This window comes from Cupressus sempervirens, chromosome 10, assembly GCF_028749045.1.
Source record: "Cupressus sempervirens isolate cs-2001-9-10 chromosome 10, ASM2874904v1, whole genome shotgun sequence".
In the NCBI taxonomy this organism is placed as follows: Eukaryota; Viridiplantae; Streptophyta; class Pinopsida; order Cupressales; family Cupressaceae; genus Cupressus; species Cupressus sempervirens.
Window position 1 is genome coordinate 902888123 of NC_143127.1, and position 23721 is coordinate 902911843.

Consider the following 23721-nt stretch of genomic DNA (forward strand, 5'->3'; position numbering starts at 1 on the left):
GTCAGAAAGAAGCATTTAAGGAACATGTTGATGAATTCAAAGAATTATATGTGAAAGCTAAGAATCCAGAAAGTTCTCATACAGTCTTAGAAGAGTAGTTTTATGATGGACCTAAAGGAAGATTGAAGCCAGTAATCACTTGTGACTTATCCTATCTAAATAAAGTAGTTCTAGTAGAGATAGAGCACCAGTTAATAAAAACTAATGATAGAGAGAAAATTAGATGTTTCTCAGTTAATGGGAGGCAAAGGACATAGAGAGAAATCTATGGTCGAGTGCACAAGCTTAGATATGATAGTAGTAAGTTGGAAGGCAGAAAACAAGTTTACTAGTAAACAAAGACAATTTTTGAAATTGTGGTAGATGCACATTTAATGTGGAGTCTGATTTGAAGTGATTTGAAGATTGTGAGTACCATTTGATCACACTAGTACATTTGGGTTCATTTTTTGACCTTTATTGGTCAAATTTTCAACCCAATTTTTGACCAACTTTCGACCAACCTCGACCAACTTGTTGGTTGATATTGAGTTGGTCAAAATTTTGACCAATCTATTGGTCGAAAACTTGCCAAAGCCATTGTATGGGTTCAAACAAAAATTGGTTGAAATTTCAACCAACAAAGGTAGAAAAAAATTTGCACGTTGGTGGAACTTTCGACCAACAAAAGTGGAAAAAAAATTTAGGCGTTGGTGGAAATTTTGACCAATGAAGGTGGAAATTTTGACCAAGAAAGGTGGAAAAAAAATTTAGACGTTGGTGGAAATTTTGACCAATGAAAGTGGAAATTATGACCAACAAAGGTGAAAAAAAATAGACGTTGGTGGAAATTTTGACCAACAAAGGTAGGAAAAAAATTTGCACGTTGGAAGAAATTTCAACCAATGAAGGTGGAATTTTTTACCAGCAAAGGTGGAAAAAAAATTTAGACATTGGTGGAAATTTTGACCAATGAAGGTGGAAATTTCCACCAACAACTAGGTGTAAATTTTTTTCAATTATTCTATAAAATAGTAAACATGTCTTGCTTATGATATGACATTTTACATGCATCCTACACTCTCTCATCCAGCTGATGATGGATTACGCAAAGTGATCTAAAGCCATGATTCTCAAAAACACACAATCAAATCCAAAATGGACTTGCACTACAAATGGATTGTGGAAATCTGATATTGTTAATTTTGCATGGATGTCTACCAAGACAAATGTATGTTTAAGTTGTGATTGTCCTGGTAGACATGCATGCAATTTTACCAATATCAGATTTCCACAATCCATTTGTAGTGCAAGTTCATTTTGGATTTGATTGTTTTTTTTTTAGCATCATGGTTTCAAAGGACTTTGCATAATCCATCATTAGCTGGATGAAAGAGAGTGAAGGATGCATGCAAAATGTCATATCATATGCAAGGCATGTGAACTATTTTATAGAATGCCTGAAAAACACTGACAGTAACTAATATGAAGAATATATAATTGGTTATATGATTGAGAAAAATCATGTACCGGTGAGTTGGTCAAAATTTCAACCAAAAAATTTTGACCAATGGGTTGGTTGAATTTGGTCAAAAATTGGGTCAGAAATTCGACCAATAAAGGTCAAAAAATGAACCCAAATGTACTAGTGCAAGTATGCTTACCAAGTTGACTCTTTGAGTTCAGTCATCAAGTCACTCCACCAAAGTGCCTCATCAAGGTCAGTTGTTAGGTTTGCTCATCGAGCTTGCTCACCAAGTCAGCTCGCCATGTCATGTCTCTAAGTGGCCTCGCTAAGTTGGCTCACCAACTTGCCCCACCAAGTTGCCACTTTTAGGAAACTCACCATGTTAGATTGCCAGGAAGGCTCCCCAAGTCATCTTACCAAGCTGACAATTGAAGTACGCTCACCAAGTCGACTCTTTAAGTTCACTCACCAAGTCTACCCCCTAAGCCAACTCTCTAGGTCAGTTCACCAAGTCACCCCCACTTGCCCCACCAACTCACCACTTTAAGTCAACTCGCCATGTCAGCTCACCAAGCTGACTCCCCTAATCTGAACTCCTTATACAGAAATAAATTTTATAATCAAAATCTAAAAATCACGTGTATTTGTTCATTGACATTTTTGCATTTTAAAGTTAATACTAGCACCACCTTTGACTGAAGATAACCACCAAATGTTTGTTGAATGAACATAGTCACATGTGCTATTGGATGAATGGCTTCCTCTCCACCAGCTTCATCAAGGCATATCGATTGCATAGTATCAACTGCAAATATAAAAGGAAAAACAAAAACAAGATATCAATTTGTGTGTGCGCGCACACATGCGAGCATGCATGCGTGTGCCATGTAAGTATGTTTAAGCAAATCAATGGAGATAAATTTTTGTGTGCACATAATTTGTAGCATATCCTTAAATACTCCTTTCTATGAGCATTTCTATCTTGATATATGTCGGTATGATTTAAAAATTGAAAGACTCTAAGCACTTTGCAATTCATGTTACCTCAAAAACTCATGAGCATCTTCCTATTTTCCTTATCCAAGGTGATTGCCAATGCTTTTAATTCTAGAAAGTGTTCTAATTGGTGATAAGGCACCATCTCCTCCTCTCACCCTCAAGACAAGAAACTCAAGCTCACACATGAAGCACTAGTCTTTCTTCTGACCTGAGCAGAACCAACAAATAGTATAGGTTATTATTTTTCCAAGCCACAACTAATATTGCAATGCCTGTGTCTAAGGATAAATCTACTGATAAATGATAACATACATTTTTGAGAATGTGATCCATGGAGTAGATAGGTTGCAAGAGGTTTTGTGTATATCAAGCACTAAAGCACCATGTTAGCAAAGCAACTACCAGTAGACCAATGGAAAGGCAAAGATCATGAATAACAATCTACCTAGAAACTAATTCTTTACATTTAAAAATTACAAGAATTCACAAACAAGATGTACCCTAACCCCTCCCCGAATTGAACCTACAATTTAACCTACTGTGCTTATATTTCAATGTAAATGACACAAGATTATAAATCAACTCATGAAGATATTATCATTCTACCATTCTAAAATTTGAGATTGGTTTTTCTAATAGTCATTTGGATTTCCATAGACCATAAAACAAGAGGGAAAAGCATGTGCTCTCAAATAGAATAAAATGTTGGCACATACCTATCTTCCACATTCCAATTCCAATGGACAAAGTCACCAACACAAATATTATGCTGAGTTATTGATAATAGATTCTAATGCATACATTCAAATGGAAAATATGAAAATAAACAAGTGGAACAGCCTCAGTTATTTACCTTTGGGAACACCCAATTTGGGGAAAACTATAGTGCATATTCTTTCTTTGTTTCCTGCATACCTTTCTATGCAATAGTGTTCTCTCTCACATGTGGGGGCAAGGGAAACAAGGAGGCTCCTTTGTTGTCTCCTTGGATATGCAATAGTTCTGCAACACCCTACCCCCCTCTCTCTCTATGCAATAGTTCAAAGGTATAATCCACATTTGAAATGTGGAAAGTTACCAAATTTATTCTAGTTTACTCTCTTTTTTTCTTTTTCATGTAACAGGAGACCCTATAGTAATGGAGTTGTGTTTCCCTAGCACACAATCTAATTCATCATTCAATGCAAGACCCTGACCAAGAAGCTCCTCATCCCTGCATTAAATTTGAAATAAAGGTGAACTAACTAGATAATGGGCTAATAAAACATGCTTTATTGCTAGTGAGAAGCATTAAAAACTAGTTCACTTTGCATTTTTTACCTTGGGCAGGGTCTTAGCAACATGCTCGCATTGAACCTTTGATGTAAAGGAGAAGTACATAAGCTCACAACCCTCAGGAAGGCTTTCTTAGATAAGAATTTTTTGAGTAGACACAAATCCTCACTAATAATGCTGCTGCAATTTTCTTATTTAAATCCAAACAAAGTTGTATTATCTTGGACAGATGAGACTACTATTGTTTGTAGTTAAGGATCCTTTAGGTTAGTAGAATCACATGCAAACTGGATGTGACATTGCATTAAGAAAATTGTAATAAGAGCTAGGAGCTTGCCTAGTGATCAAGGCTTGAGACTAGACACTGCATGAAGTATTTGTAGGCATTTGAGTCTCAAGCATCACCAACACAAAATCAAAATGAAAAGGAAACTTGGCAAATAAAACTAAATAAAAATAGTATTCTTGAGTAAGCATCAACATTGTATGAACAATACCATTACAATGCACTATACTTGGTACAAATATATTGTTGGTTGAGTATAAAGAACATTGGTCATGAATTCAAGTCCAAGCTGCAAAAGCAAAGACATTTACATAAAAATTAAGCAACCCTGTGTGGCAAGAAAAGATATATAGAGATTTTGGACTGAAATTACAAATTGATGCTAAAAAACTTAAACCATAAGAATTGTTCTATAGAATAATAAAGAACAAAGATGAAGAGTCAAACACTTGAAGGATACAATGTTGATGCAGCTTCAGAAAGATCATTTGAAAGACATCATATGCTCAAGCTGAAGGAGCTTTGAGATTCATTACTACACTCGGAATGGGCTCATCTTCAATCTTCTAAAGATTGAAGATAAGCCCATTCCTGAGTATAGTAATGAATCTCATATAATGTAACAAAGAAATAACATCAACGAGAGTAACCATGCCATCTCTTAGCATTCTCAGTATTGCCATTGGCACATAAAGAATTGGGCTACACTTCACAATGCCAAAACCTTGAGTAGAATTCACTGTGGGAAGAAGCAAGTTATATTTCCTTGGTAGGTGTTAGCTAGAAATCATTTCATATAACATCTTATAAAAGAATTCCTAAAGCTAACCACATTTTGAAATGAGATAACAACTGATATATATCATTTAAAACTCAATTTATTCCTATTTGTGCATAACAAATTTGCATAAAATGCCAAGAAACCCCACTACTTTAATATCAAGATTTTCTTAGAAAAAACCTAAAAAAGCTTACCTCTGCATTCCTTATTTATGATTCTAATGATGCAAAGTAGTCTTGTTTTTGGAAGATATAAACTAAAGTCTAAAGGATACAATGTTAGAGTAGCTTCAGAAAGATCATCTGAAGGACATGATATGCTCATGTTGAAGGAGCTTTGAGGTTCATTACTACAGTCAGGAATGGGCTCATATTCAATCTTCTGAAGATTGAAGATGAGCCCATTCCTGAGTGTAGTAATGAATCTATAACCTTGACACCCATCTCTTTGCAGGCTTGCACACAAGCTTTACAATACTAATGACACAATTCATTTGTCCATACTATTGGAGCAAAAATACTACTATAGAATCCAAAAAAGTTAGGCCAAACAGGTAGATTACAGAATCATGAAATTGTGAACCATTACACACACACAAAAAGAATAGTACCTTGAAGTGCTAATAATCAAATCTTCATAAACAGGTGAGCAACTTAAAAAAATCAAGCATGTAGACTCTGAGAGGTCCTGATTTGTTTACCCCAAACTCAAATTAGATAATTGTCATCATAAAAATTGAAATATCTGTATCTTTTAAATGAAATTGAAGAAATCTAAACACAGAATACTGATGAAAATTGTACCTAGAGAAAGGTTGTCATCCTCTTAATGTTCTCAATGTATTCAGGAAGTGGTACATGAGGACCTAATCCTAAGGGGTGAGGATCCAAAGAATCATTTCCACTGAAATATACAATGATTAAAAAGTCCCATTGAACTGCATCCTAGGTGAGCCAAAGCAATAAATAGATTAGACTGAGAATATCCAACATTTGCATATAGAGCAGTTGCAACACCAATCTCATAAAACCTATAAGGCAAGCATGAATCTCATAATCATAGGTAGTGTTACTATTTACAACCATTGAATAAATATGTTAACAACATACAATATTTATAAATATATCAAACTCCACGAAATACTATGCAGTAAAAAGAAATAATAAAATAACTGTGCTAGAGGTGCACAGTTACATGACAGATCCATTTTTACTTATGAACAAAAAGAAACAAATAATAAACAACCCAACATATGTAGTTTTTCTGCAGCATGGTCTTATTCCTTTCCCATTATCTTTTTTCCAACAGTTCCAACAAATGCGTGCAGTTGTGATTAATCCAGGCAAGACCTATCGTAAATTGCCTAATGGAGATCACACAAATCTAATATATAATTTTATGGCTATAACATATGATCTATGAGAAAAAACTAGCTTAAAAGATGCATTTTCTAAGACTTCTATAAATTCGAGTTTGAGGATCCATGTAGTATCCATGGAAATATGTTTGTAAAACTACTATATTGCAACTGGAACAAATTCATAGTAAAAAATTTAGAAAGGAACTTGAAGAACATACTAACCACTCATCTTCATCATGTTGTCCAGATGAATAGCTTCAGTAGCCATATGTTGAGATAAATGACTTTAATTGGCTAAATAACTGAAGATTTGCACCTTGACAAGTACCCATCATTTTCCCTGCACTACCGGTCTTCTATGACACACATACGTACTTCCTGTGGGGTGTATATAAGTATGCTCACCAATTTGACTCTTTGAGTTTAGTCATCAAGTCACCCCACCAAAGTGCATCATCAAGGTTAGTCTTTAGGTCCACTCATTGAGCTTGCTCACCAAGTCATCTTACCATGTCGCGTCTCTAAGTGGTCTCGCTAAGTCGGCTCGCCAACTTGCCCCACCAAGTTGCCACTTTAAGCCCACTCACCATGTTTAATTTTGAAAATAACGTCTAGTTACCAAAAATTGACATATTATGTCAACGATTAAATGGAAAACAGAGTAAGAAGGTATAGAAAATACCTTTTGTCCTCCTACTGCTTTGATACTATGTAGACCAAAAAATTTAGTAATCAATGTGCTTTCATAAGTATGAACATGATTATAGTAATTTGGTAGCATACGAATAAGTATCTATAAAATGGTCACACTAGTAAACAATGAAGAAAAGAAAAACAATAAGATTCTGAAACCTTGTGGAACATTAAGGCAAACTGAGGAATCCTACAGTATAAAATTTGTGTACCATATAACTAGCATTAGTTGGCTACCACACCTAAATGTATAGCTTAAAGGACTCATTTAGTTACAGCTAGCATCTTAAGATACAAAGATGCATCAATTTCCAAGGATGCTAAATAAAATTGCCAAATAAACTAAGAACAATAACTCCCACTTTCTTCGACTAATTGCAAAAATTGCATAGATGAGACTAAATTAGTATGCATGGTGTTTAAAATGTAAATCTCTTGTACACCCAAAACCAAGTGTGGAAAATTCAATTTTTTGTGAATCCAATATGTCTAGGGATAAACACATAAACTCAACAGTATATTTCAATACAGTATTCTTCAATAACAAGAAATTGACTAAAAATAAATACACATTTTAAATCATATTGTTTTCATCATTCAAATATTACACATATACATTTTTCATTCTCTTGTTAGTCTGACTCTGAATTTTTTTGTTAGAAAAATCAATAAACATTACAAGGCATATCCATATAAACGTAAAATATTGAGCAAGTTGCTAGTCATATGTGTGAATATGTGAACCTGATTCCCAATTGAAAATTGAGCATTAAGTCATAATTTATGTGCCCTTTATAGATAATTTCACCTGGTCTCTTACTTTCATTTGGCTACCATTTATGCCCTCTTTTCACAACCTTGGAAGGCACATTTATTCTAGATACCTCATGAATCAAAACTCCTTGAACATATTCTCTCTTGACAGCAAATTGCACAGGAAAAATTTCAGGATCACAAGTTCTGACACCCTCGTCATTATCATCAAATTCCTCACTACTTGAGCTTCTTATCCCATCAAAGGAAAAGGTTATTACTATTCTGGATTCAAGGGTTTTTGAGGATGTTGTTTCAGAGCTAGGGGCATAAGAAGTATTCAAATAAACCTCAAAATCAGACATAGAAGAGCTTCTCTCCTTCCAACAAGAGTGCTCATCAACGGAGAGATCGTCATGCTGATCCACATTAGAAGGCGAGAATTCCAAAAGGCAGCATAGCATAGTCTGATTGCCACATGCAGGATAAAATGTACCTTTCCCATCTTTGAGCTCCTTACTCCAGGTCCCCATATAACAACTCCCATCTACCCATCTGTAGACACCATGGCCATGCTTCAACCCATCAAGCCATTTCCCATCATATTTATCCCCATTGGTCTGACTCATAATCGCCATTCAATCATGGCTTTTAAAATTTACCCTGGCATGAATTCTTTTTGAAAAAGGGGCAAAGAATGGATATTTTTCTCCCGCATGTTTGGACGTCATGGTTGAGTCTTATGAAAAAGGGTTTTAGTCCTACCGTCGGATCCAATTTGAATCCATGGTTGTTGCATACTCGCTATGGCAAGATGCTCATATGTTATGCATAATGAGATAGCAATCAATGAAAAATTACCTGTGATATTGAAAAGTGGAATTTGATGCCGTGAAATGTGTTCACGGGATGATCTTATGACCACGTGATACGTCCCAGACCTGTCAGTTTCAAGAAGGAATGCATGTGGGAAAAAACTTGCAAGTGTTGTCACCGGAGTTCAAAATTATCCGGCGATTTGCCAAGTCGCTAACGAGAAATACTTGCGATTTGTCGGTGGTGATATAGCAAATGCCCGGATACTAGATAAATAGCCATGAAAATGCATTGGCTAAATAGCCTGTGTCGTTACCTCCCTTACTTCTGTCAACTCCTACAAAATGTACTGCCCTGCACTATTTTGGGCTGCGTCCTTTTAAATAGGCCTGGGGCAGTGTAAGGGTGGGGAAAAATATTTATGGGGCCCTGAGCCCGCGTGGTTGGAAGTTGGAAGTTTGTGGTCGTGGGCGGTTAGTGTTACGGGTTTGGGGTTATAGTGTAAGTTCTAGTTTTAGTATAAGTTAGTTTATATATATATATATATATATATATATATATATATATATATATATTTTTTTTTTTTTTTTTTTTTTTTTTTTTTTTTAAATTTTTTTTTTTATTTTTTTTTTTTTTTAAATTTATTTTTTTGTTAGTTTTGATTATGTTTTTATTTATATATATATATAATTTAATTAATATGTGTCTTTTAAAAATTAGTTTAGAATTAAGTTAGTTTGTTTTTATTTAAAATTATTTAAATTAATATTAAATTAAGATTAGTTTAAAATTTAAATTAGTATTAGATTAGTTTAATTTTAAGTTAGTATAAATTTAATTTAGTTTTAGTTTAAAGATAGATTAGTTATTTAAAATAAGTTTAAAATTTAGATTTTAATTGTTAGGTAGTTAAATTTAAATGTTTTAAAACATTGAAAAGTTATTGTTTGAAAGTTAAGTTAGTAATGTTAACGTCTTAACTTTTATTTTTACTTTTTATTAATTTTAGTATTATGAGTTGTTAATGAGTAGTATCAGATTTCAGATAGTTTTTTAAAAATTTAGGTTTTTAGTATGTTTTTAAATTAGGATATTTGGCAATAGAGTTGTTTGTTTTGCATTAAATAAAGTGTTAGTTTAAAATATGTTAATTAGTTTTTTTTTTTTTTTAGTGGAATCAAATATAATTTCTTTAAAAGCATAGTTGTGTTAGTATTATTAAATAGTATCATTGTTAATTTATTTTTTAGGATTATATCTTATAGACCAAATTCAACATATAATTATCTCTTCTTACACAATAATAAATTTACTTATCTATTTACCTTTATAATATATTTTGACAATTATATAAATATTATTAATTCTTATTTTCAATTAAATTTTATCAAAAAAAACTAATAATTAATATAGTGAAGTTGTAAACTTGTAATAAATTAAATTTTTGAAATCAATTTTCTAAAATTTAATTGATATAAACTCTTGGAGAACTACTATGCTAAATCTATGTGAATAGTTTTTTTTTTAAAAATGATATAATATTTAGCTGAAACTTTAATAAACTTATTTTATGCTCTAATTATTAAATTTAATTTTTTTAATTATTTTAAAAATAAATTTATATAATAAACTTCCCTATCTAAAATCTGATACTACTCATTAATAACTCATAATACTAAAATTATTGCCAAATATCCTAATTCCCTATTTCAAATTTAATTTATTACAAGTTTACTACTAATGTTTGCAAGAGCAAGACTACAAATTAGAATCCTCAGCAGAAGTTCATGGGTCACTGCCACAAATGTAACAAACAAGGACATCAGGTACATGAATGCAAAACCAAGACCTTGAGCACACAAAGATTTGAAGGATACTCCTATAACTATAAGAAGTATGGAGATAGAGCATATGAGTGTAGATCCAAACCTAAGTGGTCATCAAACAAATAGACAAAGGTAAATCACAATGGAAAATCTTTTAATTAGGATTACAATACTAGGTATAGTTGTCACTACTATCAAGAGTATGGACATGTTCTTAAGAATTGCATAAAAACACACTTTAGAAGTGACTACAAAAAATGGTTGAGTCAACTACATGTTTTAGTTGGTTAAAGATTGGTCACATAAGTAAGAATTGCCCAACAAGGTCAAAAGTGCCAAGCAGTGATTCAACAAAGGCAAAGAAAAGGCAAATGTTGAGAATGTCAAAGATGAAATGAAAAATACATGAAAGAGAAAGGAAGATTGCAACACATCAAATTCTGATGGGATCTCTTCACCCAATGGGTCAGTTGATGACACCACCTCCAACTAAAAAATCAAGAGGCATGTGTGGGACTGATATTTAAATAATATATCATAATTATTTCGAAGGACTTAGTTTTGAAAAGATTATATTTTCATGAAGAAAGATGCAAAGTTTTGTTTAGAATCTTGAAGAAATCTTTTAGTTTTTCAATTTTCATGTTACTGTCAAGCATGAAAATGTTCACTTAAGTTGTCGAGTGAAATCTAGTTGATACTGAGCTATGATGAAAACCAAGAGTGCACAATGCAAGTTTGGATCAATACTTGTATGTATATTTTTCTATGTGTAGAACATGTTTCCTTCCTTTGGAAAAGTTTCATGGAAGAAAAACAAATCCATTGTAGTACAAATAGGAGAATTCATTGAGAAAATGGGAGAGATCTTTGAGTCTATTATGACTATCTATTTTGAGGACTTTAAGTAGTCAATGAAACAAAGACACAAGATACCAGTGTCACTAGTTGAGAAAAATTTCAATGAGGTTTGCTTTCTAGTTGATATTGATTTCACAAATGTACAAGTTGTAGCTCCAAGGGTTAATGGTTGAGATCACTAGGATATGAAGTCAATGTGGATGAGGCATCTATAGTAATTGCATCCTTTCTTTCAAAAGAAGAAGTAGATAATAAGGCTACTGACTTTGTAAATTGTGATGTTGCCAAATCAAAGATAACTATTGATCTAAAGACAACATTAGTGATAAGGAAGAAGAACAAGATTGTCAAGAAATTGAAAGTAAAATATAGTGAAGGGGCAAAGGAAGATGATTAAGATGATAATGATGAAGAAGAAGAAGATGTACCAGCCCAAGCACCATTGGCCCTAACACAAGGCCAGGGAGAAGATCAAGGAGAAGAGGAAGTTGAGCTTGACGAAGGTGTCAAAGGAGAAGAAGTTAGTGAAGAACCTATAGCCATAGAGAAGAAAAGAAAATATAAAGCCTTAGTAGTCAACAATTAAAGAAGATTGTAAAAGCTAAGCCTACAGTTCTAGCTACACAAACTAGCACAAGACCTACTACTAAGAAAGCTCAAGAAGTAGCCAAGCAAAAACAAAACAAAGCTAGGAAAGCTATACAAGTTGATGTCTCTAAGAAGAGACAAAGGAGAAAGTACATTGCTCCAACTAAATTATATGAAGAGAGGATAGAATTTGATGATAATAGAAAATTTAAAGTGGTAAGTCATAGTCCTTCTTATTTAGATTATCTATGTGAAAATATAAAGAATAATGTAGATTTGAGTGGATTTTCACATATTGGATTTGATAGACTTGGAAAGCTAGAAATGGATAAAGTAGAAGAGTCAGTATATGCCATGATGGTAACATTTAAGATGACTCCAATTGAGATTTTGAACTCTCTACCAAATACTTTATATGATAGAGTTGAGAAAAGATGGAAATATAGTCTTACAATAGAAAGGAATATTAGAGAGACTACACTTGTAAGAGTGATGCCAGATTTAGCTAAAGCTAAGATGACTAAAGCCATAAAGAAGTATGCAGGGAGATTTTCTCCTAAGTATCATGCATTTAACAATCTCCAAACAAAAATTGAAGATGTTGTTCAGAAAAGTACCCAAATTTGGAAGGTAATTTATGGGCTAACAACATGTAAGGTAATTGAGGAGAAACCTATTAAGGTAGGTGAAGATAAAGATGAGCAAGAATTAATTGAGGTTACTAAAGTTGATACTGAGAAGGATGAACATATGGAAGGCACTGAAGAATGGGAACAAAAATAGGCAATAACTGAAGATGAGTAGCAACTAGAATAGAGTATACCAGATATACAAATGTTGAGTGCCAATCTACTACATGTGACAAAAGTAGACACTAAAATCATATAGATCAAGGATGTTTCTGACAATATGACTCAATACATTAATTCACTAATAGAGGAGGACATGAAGAAGATACTACTAGACACCAGCACCAAGGAAAAATTATGTAGTCACCCTATATTGGTGAGTGTAGATGAACTTAAGGAGGCAGAGAAGACATTTATAGAGGTGGAAACTCAAGACATCAAAAACCCCTTAATTTACTATGATGCAACCTACATTACCTATTGTAGTGAATCAAAGGAAAGAAACAACCACCATGGCTAACATCAACAAATTGGTGCAAAATTTGTTAGTACCAAAAGTTTCTACTCAAGCACGGGATGGAACACAAGTTTAAACAAGACAGGTAGATACTCATCTACCTACAACACAAGTTCAAGATGAAATTGAAATTGAAAAGAAAGAAGAGGAAAGATGGAAGATTCAAACTTGACTACATAGCCTTGTTGGAAGATTGGGGAGATTTTTGGAATATTGGTTTGATGATAATATGTAACACTCATGAATGAGTTTGTCATTGATGTCAATATAGCATGTTTGATGTCTTATGTGGTATCTGATAGAAGAACAATGGAAAGATCAATTTGATATGCTTGACTAGTTGATCATAACAACCACTCATGGTTATCAGAGATACATTTGAGTATCTAGCATATTCAGTTAACATTGAAAGTAGAAAGGCTAAGTCTAGAAGAAGTTATGTAAGTTTTGGTAATGTTTGTTCTAAGATAGAGTTTATAGAGGCATGTTTGGGTAAACTTTTTATATCTCTTAGAAGATTTGATATATTGAGGATCAAGGTTGAGGACTTGGAGAAGACATGTTAAGGATGGCATGGCTAAGGTCACTTGTAATAATATTATGTGTACAAAAAGTTGCAAGCTGTACTAGGCCTAACGACACCTAAAACCCTTACAAGATTTTCTTTGCATTTTTTCTACATTTGATACTTTTCTTATAGGTGGACATGTCTATCACAAACATCCAACATGTCTTTCCTTAGACTTCATGGAAAAAACCATACAAACAACACAAAAAAAATAAGGACATGAACCATCCAAACATCTCTAACAGCTTGTGGATATCCCAAAGATGCATAAGTTCATGACTTGTGAAAACCAAAAAGATAAGACTAACTTGTATAACAAGCGAATAACCAAAATGATTTTATGTTTGTGTTATGTTTGACAATGATAATGATATTTGGATTCAAGTATGAGGAAATTTGTATCAATCAACTCATTAAATATCATTTGAATACAAAGAATATTTTAAGAGATTAAAGAGCATAATTATAAACCAAATTTGTGGAAGACCTAAATCAGACCTAAGTGAACAAACATGTGAAGGCTTATTTTGAATATAATGAGCAGATCTAAGGCACAATTTTTATGGAGGTATATTCCAAGTTTAGAGCATTTATTGAAAAACACTATTTCAAATCTTGGTGGATTATTCATAAGTACAAGGTAGATTTGTTGAAGACCTCGAAGGAGATCTAAGGCAAATCTACCTACATTATAAACACTTTGCATTTCAAAGGTCAGTTCCTTCTACATTGCAAGATTTGAGGTTGGTGTCTCTTGCTAATTGAGTCTACACATTTTTTTGAAGTTATATACATACATACATATATGTGTGTGTGTGTGTACATACACACACAATTCACCTACAAGGATTTCCATGCTAAATAGTATATGCATCTTATCCAGGGTATACTTTAAGAAACCCTCCTTAAGAAAAGGTGTAAAAACTTAGCAAAAGTTGTAAAACACCTTTAAAAAAAAAAATTTTGTGGCAAAAAAAATAGTTTACAAAGAAAAAATAATAATCTCCATTGGCGAAACATTTATAGTCTCTCAAACAATGTGTAAAATCAAGGCAAATTGTGTTATTTTAAAACCACAAAAAAATTATACATTGGCAAACAAAAAATAATAATTAATGTAAAATTTTGATTTTTTGGGCGAATCATTTCATTTAAGTCTTGAAATCTTGAAAATTAGGGTCTTATTCCTTGTATTTTTCAAATCTTTAGATTACCCTATTTTTTAAGATCCTCATGAAATATTTTCAGAAAAATGCTTTTAATGATATATCTTTTTCCTAAGGGAGGGCTTGCATAAGCATGAGGTCATTACAATTTTGTTTAATCTTACGTGATTGTGCTTAGCATACAAATTGCTTAATCATCTATTAGCAAATAGCTCTGATGACACAAAGTCTTTTTAATCATTGATCCTGTTCAGATCAACGAGTATCGCATGCCCGCAATTTCAAGATGCAAGGTATTTAAATTATGTGGGCATGCAACTTGGTGACACATAGCCTTCGCTTTGCTAAAATCCTAATGAACTGTAAAAAGAGTCATAATTTGTCAAGAGCTTTTGTAGTTTTTTCAGTTCTTATTATGCACGTTATGGATTTCTTGCAACGTCATTGGTTGAGTTACCAATAGAGAATATGCTTTTTATCACCAAGAAGCTTCAACCATTGATTTCATTTGAATCAAGGGCTAGCGCTTTCCCACAAGAAGGAGATGCTCATCAGATAAATAATGTGGGGAAGCGAAAGTTGGACAAGTGGCATGGTCTGACAAGATGGGCCCACTGTTCTCAAAAAATAATGGTGAGATGTCCTCCATGGTGTGTGTCAGATGAGTTGGAATAGGTGGAGGAACATCATTCATCACTTTAGCCAATATGGTACTCAAATTGCCTGATTTTATAACCATTGAGCTACCAGAGATTAAAGGCCAGCGCATGCTCGCAATTTCAAGATGCACAAGAGATGAATTATGCGGGCAAGCATTTTTTTGACGTGTGGCGAGGTGGGGTCAGATGGTTTTAATTCTATGATGTAGTGTGCCACACTATATGAAGATTTTTTGACATGTACCGCCAGGTGGGCTGTTGAAGAGATTCGAATCCCGAATGAAAGTGGACTCTTATCAGCCATAGATCTTTCAAAGATCTACGGTTAAAGAGATCTAGCATTATGAACTTAAAATCTAGATAAGAAAAGTGGGAATGTGCCAGCACGACACGTGTCCATGGTGATGTCTAAAATTCTAACTTCGAAGATCCAATCAGTGCCGCCATTGATTTTTTTAAGATCGATGACTGGCACTTCCCCGCAATATGGACTAGCATGAATCTTACGTAATGCAAGCAAGTGGGAATGGTGGGACCAAGTCTTAAAGGGAATGTTGAGTCATGCCATGATGGAAAGGTTAGATGGAGTTAAGCATGCTCATTGGTGGAATAGGATAGGTGTGCTGAGTTGAAAGTAGCAATGTCATGGGATTGTTGGAAGTTTAAATGCTACAATAAAACCTGTCAGAGCATGTTGTAAAAGAATGATATTTGATTGGTCAAGTCATCCAAGTGGGTCGTCAGGAAAAAATATTTTGCCCCACCGTTGATCTAGAAAAGATCGATGGATAGCGCATCCCCGCAATAAGAAGTTGCATGAATTTTAAGTAATGCAGGCATGCACCCCTTTGGCACGTGGCTGGGCACTTGATTTTTTAAAAAGAAAAATTTATTTTTAAAACAAAGTCGTCCAATCCTAGAGACTCTAGAGAGATCGACAAGTCAGATTCAAAATTGAGAAATAACACAAAACTAACGGGTGTGAGAATTAAATTGATTCAAAGTTTCCTTCATGTGACCTCAATGCACTAGTATAACATGAAGATCACCATTATTAAAGCATACAATTGCAAATTTTCCCAGAGCAAAAAGGATTTCTAGAGCTAGAGCAAAGGATTTCTCAAGGGTTTCAGGGAATTTATAGAAAAAATTGCAAAGAAAGAAGGGCGAATTTAGTAGGTAATTAATCTGTAACCTATACAAATCAAAAATTTGCTGTCGTAAAAGTGTGAATTTTTTAAAATGCCTCCACAAAAGGAACTTTCTAGGCAAGTTGATTATTTAAAAAAGGGTTCTGCATGATGATTTCTTAGAACAATTCCCCTTATTAGTAAATGAAATAACTAAAGGGAGGGGACTCATCCCTAAGAACCCTAGGGTAGTTGTGGTTGAGGGTTTTTATGATAAGGCAAACTGGTAAGAGATGCCCAAGCCTCTATTGTGGGTTTGCAATTGTTCAAAAAATGGTTTTCAGAATGAAATTTGGATCCTCCCATAAGCAATGTCTGGGAATTTGACATTGGAAAATTAACAATTCCTTCAGTTTTCTTTGATAGTGATCTATTGAATGACCTAGCAAAGAAATATGATCCTATTACGGGATGGGTGAAAAATCATTCTGGAGTCAATCTTTTTAGGGTTTGCCCTGAGTTGTTCAATGAAGTTTTCAACCTTAACCCTAACCACATTGTGCATGAAATCATTGATATGGATGATTTACAAACCAAATATGATGCACAAAGAATATACTTGAGGACAGGACCATTGCAGGAGCATGCTGCTAGAGTTGAAACTTTCTCTGTGATTACTGCTAGCACACCCGAGCCATTATTGAAAAGACATTTTAACCCTAGGGCTCAGGCATTGTATACTTCTCTTTGTAAAATCCTTGCGATGGATGAAGTTGAGGAGGTCCCAAGCTCAATTGTTCTTATAATGGCTTAAACTCTTCAATTTGGAATGAGTACCATTCTAGACTTTTCCACTTTTCTAGCAAAAGAGATTGACAATGGTTTGGTTGGAATAGCAAGGGGAAAAGTGAACAAACCATTCTGTTGGTATTCATTGCTGATGCATGTGTGCTTGTACAAGGGATACACCTTCTTCTCCAAGGGTATGGAGTTGGAAACAACCAAGGATGGAGAGAGGAATCCAGTGCAATTATAGAGTGTGGATATGACTTCAGAAGCCATAGATGCTAGTTATGTAAGATTTGACAGATATTTTGCATCTAGGCTGAGATTTCTTTTGAGAGGAGATAGCCCTAGAATCCCACAAACATGGTTAGAATTGGCCAGACCCAAAGACCATGCAAAAGGATTACTGGTAAGTCATAACTAGGGGGACATCATTCCCTATAATGTTTCAATAGTAATAAGAGTATATGGCTTCCTGGGAAAGCCTCATGTGCTGCCATTTCATGTGCCTTTGAAGATAGGGATAGTTGAACTCTTCTGGTAGATAGGCACTATAGATGAGAGAGAGTTGTCTAAGAAGGGCACATTTTTTCCAATTGTTACTATAGTACATGATTTTGTTTTTGTTAGAAAAGGGTGGAAACACCTCAATTTGTTCCTAGATAGATATAACATGGCAGAATCTCATGCCAGGTTTAATGTCCCTGAAGGATTCTATGACATTTTAAGGGAGAGAATAAAAGCTTCCCGCATGGTGCACCAAGTATACTACCCGAAGGATGTGATTAGAAATGTTTTTACTCTACAAGAGCAGGAATTGAGAAAGGAGAAATGGGTGGTATATAGCAAAACCCTAGAATTCATTAATGCATTTGACACCCATTATGATCCATTGAAAGAAAAGAAATATTGGGGAGCTAAGATGCAAGCACTAATGAATAATTTTGCTGAGATAATACAAGCCATGAATGAGAAGAAAGATGCATATGTCAAGGCTTATCCAGACAAAGCTGCAGAGGTACAAAAGAGAATAGACAGTAGAAATGTGGTATCTCCTAGCTAGTATACATTGCAAAGAAGGGCAAGTTATGTCATGGTTCAAAGTGTGCAACAGGCACCCCTACATCAGAGGCCAATATTAGGAAGTCCATCCATAGCCAGCTCTCCAAAAAGAAGAAAGTTAGAACAGGGGTCTTCTTCACAAGTGGAACAATATTCTCCAAGCCAATCTCCAATTAGAATTGATGATGAAACATCTCTGAGAGAACAACTTAAAAATTTTGGTGGAGAGGGAAGAGTAATTGTTACCCCCATAGATTTAGGGATTGGAGAGCCTCAGGAGCCACCCACACCTTCCTTGGATTTAACTGTTGTTGATTACCAAGGTAAGGAGATTGACCCTATAGTTGCCCAAGCCTCTGAGAGGTTTATCAATGATGAAAATTTTGTGAAGTCTAGAGCATTTGCACAATTTTTGTGGAGGCTAAATATACGAAATTTTGAAAAAACTTGTGAAAAAATAAAGGCAGAACAACCTGATAAGTCAGATTCTTCTATTAAGGAAGAGGTAAAATCTAAATTTTTGAATGATTTTTCCTAATTTACCCCTGAGGCTAGGAGGCAGATAATTAAATAGTCAGGAGTCATTATTTTTCAAGAATGGGATATAGTGAATGCCCTAGTTTTTGATTCAGTCTGGAAGCAAAAGGATGTCCAATTTCAAACTGAAGAAGAGGTATTACAAACTCATAGAGGAGTCAAATTTAGTGATGACCACCAAGCCCTTGTTATTTGGTCAATTGAAAAAAGAGATAAGACCAGAATGCAGGAACTTTCTACTATAGAGCATACTAGTGCATTGACAATTTACAGGGCTGGTGAGGTAGGCAATAATTAGATAATGGGAATGGCCTCAGAAATGCTAAAATTTGGTGGCCAGAAATACTAAAATTTGGTGGTGTTGTATTTGGCCAGGAAGAAGATAGATTTACCCAACTCAATGCTAGGTTTGAAGAAGTTTTGAAAGCATATGAGGAAAGGGGTATACAGATACAATCACTGGAAAACAAAGTATCTCAAATGGAGAAGGTACTGGGGAAAAGAAAAATGGGAGAGACTAGCAAACCCAGGATTGCATACCCCCCAAGGCCACCTATTGAACCCTTAAAGTCTACTCCAATTATTGAGATACATGATACTCCAGAGAGACCTCAGTTCTATATTGTAGATGATTTTGAAGAAGAGAAGAATAAGTTGTATGCCCGGCATGTAGAGCTTAATAATCAACATGAAGAAAAATTGAGGCACGGTATTATGTATCTAATAGATAGGATAGAATGGCCCACATTTTTTGATCAATTATCAAAGATTTCAGCAATTAGACATGAATTAAAGCAAAATGAAGATATTTTCAGATCCATTGTATAGAAGTGGACAGAGAGAAGCTCAGATAGCACTACTATGTGTATCAGTATAACTATATATGTTATTCATCTAACATATCATCAGATAGAAGGAATTTTTGATTTACTAAATAAGTTGCAAGATTTTGATGATAAACAAGATTCTTTCTATAGAAGATTAACCAATTGTCTTTCCAAGTATTTTGCAAAAAAATTTGATTTATTCCCTTGTGCTCTAAAGTTAGTTGATAAAATAAAATAAAAGGAAGAATGGCAAAGGGAGCTAGATGAAGCTTTTTGTGAGAGAATAAATAGGGTTATAAATGAAGCTGGCCATCTATTATGGGAAATAACAAATGAGGAGTTGGTTAAAGTGCAGATATTTTATAACTCTATCCAAAAAGAATTGGTTAATATGGAGGCAATTGCAAATTCCCTGATAATTGTACAAAAAGAAGTTCTAAATTTTGATTGGCCAAATGACATTGTTTATAATAAGAAAAAGGATAAATTCATGTCTATAGAGCAGATGTCAGAAGATGACAAGGCAGAAGATCATGCAAGTGTAGCTATTTCTTTAACAGTCGATGATAAATACAAAGAAAATCCCCAAGTTAAAGTAAACTTGTAGGTAACTAAAGGAGACACATCACTTTCAAGCTCATGGTCACTTATTCCAAGGAATCAGATGGATAAAAGAATCAAATTATTGTGTTATGCCAATTCTAGAGGATGTAATAGAAAGGGCCCACAAAAGGAATGTTTGATGTAAAACTTTTTCTGTTACTCACATTTTTGTCATTTTTATCAAGTTATCAAGAATTGTGTATGTGGTTGAGGATTTGAGATGACAATCAGAATGAAACTAAAAATAATCCTCATATAGTTTTCCCAGTCTTCAATCATCCCTGGGTATACCCACCCTGGTTTTGTAGAGCCAGAAGAGTAACAACTAACAAAAATCTTGAACTCAAATCAAGAGAAAGGTACAAAAATAGCATTATGTCAACAATAGAGTAACAAAAATCTTGAACTTAATTTTTGTAAATTGTAATTGCAATATGACTGAATAATAAATATGGAAGAACTGAAGTAGAGTATACTGATACCTATAAATTCCTTAGAATTGAATGCTACATTACTAAATCACAATTCACTTCATTGACTCAAATCTCAAATGTGATGCTTCTATATCCCATATGGACTCCAGAATCCAAATCTTGAAACTAAAGGCTGACTAGTACTAATAGGTTCCTCTTCATTTTGAATCGAGTATTCAAAATCCATAAAATTTTCATCTTCATTTTGACTTTGAGACCTAAATTCATCATTTATGTTGGAGTTAGCAGTAGAAGTAGAACCACCATCTTTTAAGTGTTGCAAAGGCCTTGTCTTTCACGTGTGGAATTCCAAATGGCCAATGACTTATCATATGGAAAATCTCTAACATTGTATTGAGTTACAAACAACCTCAAACAAGTTTTCAAATTTTTGTCTAGTTTGTTTCTTACATTTGATTTCAAAAACTCCAATGCACTAAAAACTCTCTCATCTTCCACCGACCCTAATATCATTGTTTGACATAAATCAGCAAGTTTGAAATATTATGATATTGGAGTACGTAATACTTCACTCTAACTTATCTTTTTCTAGAGCCTTGTTATTGCACCAGGATCAAATGGATTCTCAAAGCTTTCCATCTAGTTTTTCATACACAATGAAAAAAGTTTACATTGATTTTTAAGATTATTTGAATCTAAGATTCCTTGTATTAGTTGTCCATTGCAATCTTTATGCTTTGAAAATTGTGTTATCAATTTGTCAAGTTTATTATGAAACAACTTTGCATCAGTTGGATTATGTCCAAAGTCTTTCCAAAATTGAGGAAACGCACAACTCATGGCTTTAAAAATTTCTTCTTGAGGGAATCTTTCATGAATCTCACTTGAAAGTTGGTAGGAAATAGACTTCACATTTTCACTAACAGATTTAACAATCTTGTCAAAATCATCCTTTCTAACTAGTAGTACTCTGCATCTCTTGGTTCTTTTATATTGGTGCATTGGTATTTCAAATCCTTTCACAAACACACATATAATGAATATTGTTATGTGTTAATGAAGTTTTGATTAGTATTGTGTATTAATGAATTTTATATCATATTAATGAATGTTATGTGATTGTATTGATTGAATGTTATAGTTCATAAATGGATGAATGAATGAATGAAGTATGTAATTAAATGATAATGGGTACTTTAGATTGGTGTTAGGGGGAGGGGGGTGAGGCTAGATGACCTTCCACCTTCACGTGGTTGGCCTTGTTAAGTAGAGAATATTATAGTATTCTTGAAACCAAGTGAAGCTCAAATTTGTTAAGTCTTCAAACACACATCCCAATTCTCTTTAACGAGACTGAAGTTTTTTTGCTTGTAATAGTCTCATTGTAGTCATATTTTGGTTCCTTGAACATATAGTTCTTTCTTAGTTTAAATCCCAATTATTAGATATTTTTCCACATTGGAGTTAGTTTGGCATAGAAACCTGCATATTTTATTATATATATTTAGTCAACTGAAAGCAATGTAGAAAGCATTCACATAGTTGATGTCTAACAAAAGAAGAAAAGAATCATAAACTAAAAATCATTATTAATACGCATCATTCATACAAAATTACTTAAAACAAAGTTCTTTCATTATCCAACAAGGTTTATCAAAGAAGATTTTTAAAACATCATTTCTTTTTTTTGTTTTTTTGAGCTCTCTTAAGAAAAGCGCTCATAGGAGCATCCATATCTGCTTCATTCTCCTCATCTTTTGGCACGTGTAATGTCAAATTACGATGGCTCCTTCTTTTTGGAGGAGCAGGAGGTTGCTGCACTAAAGGGGGCTCTATTACAAGAACAAGTGAATGCGATAAATTGGCATACTCTTTTTCTTTTTCTAACTATTACAAGTTTGTAATTAAGTACGATTACAACATAAAATGCATTTTTCTTACTTGACAATGCCACATCATCTACATTAACATTTTCATCTGCCACCACGTCAATGTGTTGAACACTTGGAACATGGTCCACTGCTTCAGCATGATGTTCAACATGCTCTAAAATATTCAAAAAAAGGATACACATCAAATTCCAATTGAAGATGTTAAATTGTATTCATAATTGCATAATTAATTTCCAATAGCAAATTAATACCTCCACCACTATAATGCACATCATGTCCTTCATCAAGAGCAGGTTCTATGGTAGGATATGAAGGCTATAGTAAAATTTTATGCACATTGTTATGTAGTCAATTTACGTTTAAAACTAATACCAAAAAAGAATCTTCTCAACTATTTAATTTCATTTACTTTTCATCTGACCAATTTACCTGTGAGATATCATTTGGTGCACTAAATTGTTGGGCAAGGCTTACAAATTCTTTACGTAGGCGTGAAACCACAACTTTATAGCCTTCCTTCAAGGCAATTTTTCTATCTTCATCTATGACCTCCACATTGAAATCTATGCCCTGTGTTTTTTGCTTGATACCATTAGTTTTCCATGTATGGTTTCATTAAACAAAATTGTTTGCAACATTATATTTAAAAAAAAATACAAAATTCATTGCTCTACTTACAACTCGAGACTAGAAATTCATATAGCCACCAGAGCCAAGTTTGTGTTGGTCAACCTTTTCTATTCTCACTTTTGTATCCAGGGATGTGTCATGCAATCTATGAATAATTTCAAACATCTTAGATTATATATTTACAAATATCAATAATTAGTGCACGATTACAATGTACTTAATACTATAATGACATACCTCTTTTTGCCCTGTGCTGCTTCATTATCTCTATCTTCACATAGCCTTTTCTCCTTTGCATCTTCTATTATTTCATTCCACTCCATCAGTGAAATCATAGGAGGACGGTCGTACTTTGGGTTATCCTTAATAGCCCTTCTAAATTGATCCCTCACAATCTTTATATGCTTTGCTGCTCTTTTTAGAAGTAGGCCAGTGTCAAAAATGTTTTTCCCAAATTTCTCCTCAATGGATGCAATCAGCTGATTTTTTAATTCCACAGCTTGTAAATTCCACCTTTTTAAAAACAAATAGATTGTTAGATTAATAACTTTAATATATTACAATAAATAGAAGAAAACAAAAATTATGTAGCAATG